The following is a 4,866-nucleotide window of genomic DNA, read 5'->3' as shown; positions in this document are numbered from 1 at the left end:
AGAGGCAGAGGTCACAGTGTTAGCGGCTGTGCGAGTGCTGTCTGCGGGTGGGTTGGTTGGGCAATAGTGTTCGGCATATGTGTAAGGGGCATTATGTGTGTCATGTATAAATGCATTAATAATGTGCAACATATGTGTAAGGGGCATTATGTGTGTCATTATGTGTATGAAGGGCATTAATAAAGGTTAATAAGGGGCATTATGTTTTTAAGGATATTAATAATGTGTGTCATGTGTAAGGGGCATTACTGTGTGGTATTATCAGGGGTGCCGAGAGAAAGGGGTAGGGGGTACAAATTACCCAGGCCAAAGTCTGATGGAAGGTCCCAGTGGGGGCCCCGGGTCCCCTCCCTTTAAGTGACAGCAGCAGCTGCAGCTCTTCTCCTCTTCCCAGCACACACTGCTTTGTGCTGGGTTGCAGTGTGGCCATGGAGGTGCTTAAAATACAATATTTTCTCAGGATTTTTTTCTAAGGGTATAATGTCAATATTGGCCCTTATTCTGATTGAGTCGGACCGCTGCGTGTGCGTTCGGACAGCGATGTTTGGTGTTTGCGCATGTGCAGAGGCGTTTTTGTGCAAGTGTGAACGTCGCGCACGTCCGAACACGGTGTGAATTCCGTGCAGAAAAGGCTCGGTGGGACCCATCTAATCAGGGGGTGGAGAGGGGCGTGAAGGGATGTTTTGGCTCATTACCATATGCGTACGCCCCACGTTTCATGAGTGTTGCCATGAAAACGCTGGGCGTACGTATGGTAATCCGGCCATGGCGCACATGTGGGGGGCGGACAGCTGACATAGCCGGATGCCAGCTGCCCGCCCATATCCCTGCTTTCATACAGAGAAATGTCAGTGTGGTCTGGAGCACTCGGTGCTGCCTGACCGCTCGGTCCATCATTCGACGGTCGGCGCACCATTGGAGGATGGGGGAGGTTCCCACAGATGGAGGAGGTGTTCACATGAAAGATCCACTCGCGGTCCGTTCGCTCTACGTATTACCACGGGTAGGAGCACCAAAATGATGACTGCTATGATGAGGGTTGATGGTGCTGGGAAAAGGTAGCAGGGTCAGAGGCGGAACAAGTGGCGGTGCTAGGGGGCACCAGCCAAAATCTTGCCTAGGGCGTCATTTAGGGCCGGCTCTGATTGTAAGTATCATACACACAGTTATTAGGTCAGACTAATGAATAACTGATAAAGCCCATGTCTCTCCCTCAGAGCACTGTGTGCCTGTCAGCTGCCTTGCCTGTGTAGTATCTGTGACAGGAAACACACATCACGCAGTGTAACTTCTGTATTACCCTGAATAACTGCACCCTCCTCAGTAAGTGTAGGCTCAGCTGCAGCACAGTAATATCCCTATCATCCTGCATTACACAGCGCTCTGCAGTCACGGAATGTTCATTCATATACCCCCCCCCCATTACAGTTTACTATCTCTAAATCTGCGGCCACATATAAACAATCGTACACAGTCACACGCTCATGGGGGGTTTAAGGGAGGAGGGGACATGTGATCAGGCACCATGCACATACCCTCCAACATGACCCATTGGATTCAGCACACATTGCTCTGTTACTGGACTTCCCTCTTAATGTATAAGTGCCGTCACCTGAGTTGAAACACCCTTCTCGTCAATTACCTAGTTCCACACAGGTGATGGCAATCATACATTACCAGGGAAGTCCAGGAGCAGAGCATTGTGTACCGAGAGCAATGGGTCATGTTGGAGGGTATGGCATCATGGGGCCCCTGTAGCAGCGCTGTATACCCCGACAGCTGGCTTAGTGCCAGAAACTACTACACATGAAAAAGTCTCCGGTAATATGGCGCCTGCACCTGTATCCCAGACATATCTCTACTGCGCGTGTGAAAATCAATGGGAATATGGCCGCTGAGCCATTTTCCTGGTGTTATTGGTCTGCAGTGCCAATGACCAATGCGGGACTCTGGAGGGAAAAGTATATGTATAATGGGTACAAGGTGAGCTGTACCACACACCCATTCTAGATATGAAAATGCAGACAGTGATACACAGACACATCAAAGATGGGACAGTTGTCTCACATGCTTGTGTGTCCATTGCCAAGAATGGGGTGTGCAAACATCTCCATTGCACGCGCTCCCCGTCCGCCAGCTGGTGATTGGCGGCGGAGGGTGGGATGGGTGCCACTCATATGAGAGCGTTTGCATCTGTATATATATATATGACGAAGTCCGGTGTGATGAAACGCATAGGGGCGTGGCCTAGCATCAGCGTGACTCTGGAGCTGGAGAGAGTGTAACCGCTCCAACACCTGCTAGGTACTGTGTAACCATTCCACACTGTGCAACTGCGGCAATCCTGAGCCGCTGTCTGCGGTACGTCACCTCACCCTTTGTTATATGTCTTTTACTGAATAAAACTGTATTTTTTAAGTGGTAATGCACCATTGGAGCGCCCATCTTCTTTTATTTTAGAATATATATACTGTATATTGGCACTGGTGTCTCCAGGGTGATACACACAATGTATGTCTGTTGAAACAATTTATTGCCAGGAAGTCAAACAACATTTTGGGGCTTCTTTATAGTGGAATAGTTGCAGAACACCCCCCCCCCCCATCCCCCCACTGAAACCACCAATTTTTGGGATACCTGCATTTCTCGAATGTATAAAGGAGGGACTGCAGTGGATGTCTCTCTCCATGTGTGACAGCAGCTGCAGCCTCTATATGTTTCTGTGGGTGCTGCAAAGCTGTCACACATAGGCACTTTCTTTGATGCCAGGTGCGGCCCTCAGGCTGCCCCGCCCATTGTGGCCGCAGTGCCCGTATACCGCTTCTTACAGCGCTGGCTACGGATTGCAGGACACACCAGCAGAGGATTTCTCTTGGCCCCTCCCTGGCAATGCCTGGTCAGCGGACTGGGACTATGTACATGTGATTTCTTTATGATCATTTCACTTCTGTACACATCGCAGTGCTCCTTACTGAGTACATGTCCCTGTGTGATCTATCTTTAGTACATTCGGGGGAATAGTAAGTTCTTATTGCAGGGGTAAGTGCTTAGCACTTATAAACGTACATGTACATGCATGTGATATATGTGCAGGTTCGTTCCTCAGGGGACCGGCAGCGCTGTGTGCATGATAAACAGTACAGAATCAGGAACGCCGCATAAGGATTCACACTAGGCTGGAGAGAAGTTGTAGATACAGAAACGCTATAGGTGCCCAAATGTAGCCATTTGCCTTCAATTTAATGTGCCAAAAGCAGGGACCTGTGGGATGACATCGGCCCCGTTCCGATGCATGTATTTGCGCATGTACAGAACCCGAGAACAAACGCCTCTTGCGGTCTTTCACTCTTGTCGAGCCGCTTGCTCCAGAGGGGGTGGGGTGGCGGCGGACAGGGGGCCGGATCGGAGAAACTGCCAGGGTTTTTTGGATGACCACATGAAAACACTGGGTGTCCCCATGGGAACACAGGTGGGCCGATGCCTGCTGGGGGGCAGGCAGTTGAGGACACATGATATGAACGCCCGCCCCCTCTTCGGCGAACACCGAAGGCTATAAAACTCAGTTCAGACTGGTTGGCAACCATCAAATGAGTTCTTCTCCCTTCGGCCACAGGCGAGGTGATGTGTGCGCGTACAACCCCTCCCATGTTATCAAGGGGATTCAATGGGGGTGGGGGGTTTAAGCCGCTCGCTAAGCAGTGAAGACTGCTGATTAGTGAATGGAATAGAATCACCCCCAAATTTTGCAAATCTGCTGAAAAATATATAATTTTTTAAATGTTTTTGAAGTGACATATTGCAGTACAGGTTGAAACATGACAATTAAAGGCAAGAGTATAGACCAGAAGAGAGAATTGGACAAAAAGGAAGTCAAAGCATCATCCGAAATGTGACGCAACGGCCATGATTTTAGGTAGATTTTGTAGCTCTTAGTTCGTTCGAATAAAAACTATCCAGCATTTACCACAAGGAAGTGGCTGCAAGTTGAATGCCAAATCCCATCCCAACCGACCTACCACGTGAGAATTTGTTCATGCTTTATTTTTAATTTTTAAATGTCAGCTTTTAATTGTCTCTTTGTCTATAACGTTGGCATCATTTCTCTATCTATAACAGCCTTGCTCTGAATAAAACGTCTCTTGCTGATTCACCGAACACCAGTTTCGAAGCTATCGTGACTTCCTGAACGATTCTTTCCAGAGCTTGGCTGTGGCACGGAAGCTCTACGATGTGTTCCAATAATTTTTTGGGATCAGCTGACCCAGCTTTGATGTTTTCCAGGTCTTTGTCAATGAATACACGTTGTGGCGAGTGGTTCCAGACTAGCTTTATATAATCTGAGGCCTAAAAATTTAACAAAGGAGTTATAACATCTTCTGACGCGGTAGCCTCTCATTCTCTAGGGTCAATAACGTTCGCAACAGTCTTTTGCATGACATCAAGCCTCTTATCGAGTAACATAGACAATAGTATTTTTTCAGGGTGAGCAAGGAATGCGTACTTCTAGAAAGAAGTAAAGAGCTAGCTCTTCACATCATCAGGTAAGTATCTCATTTCGTTGATGACAAGCAAGACAGTTTTAGGGCAGGGTTGCTGACTTTTAATTGTGCCTCTCTGGGAGAAGCCCAAAGAGGAGACCAAACACTGCAGGCTGACATCACTAAAGCCAGCCCCATTCCATACAAACTCTGCAATTAGTGGGTCCACAAAAGGGGGAGGGGGTAAAATGTTGCGGCTCCTCAAAGAGACGCAAATGATGTAATCTGCATCCCAGGGCTTATTTTGGACCAATGTCCAGAAATAAGGGTAGGGCTTATTTTTTGGGTAGGTCTTAATATCGGGGAAACACGGTAAGGTCTTCAGGAC

Source organism: Crinia signifera, chromosome 3 (assembly GCF_055691185.1).
Source record: "Crinia signifera chromosome 3, ASM5569118v1, whole genome shotgun sequence".
In the NCBI taxonomy this organism is placed as follows: domain Eukaryota; kingdom Metazoa; phylum Chordata; class Amphibia; order Anura; family Myobatrachidae; genus Crinia; species Crinia signifera.
This window is presented reverse-complemented; position numbering follows the sequence as displayed.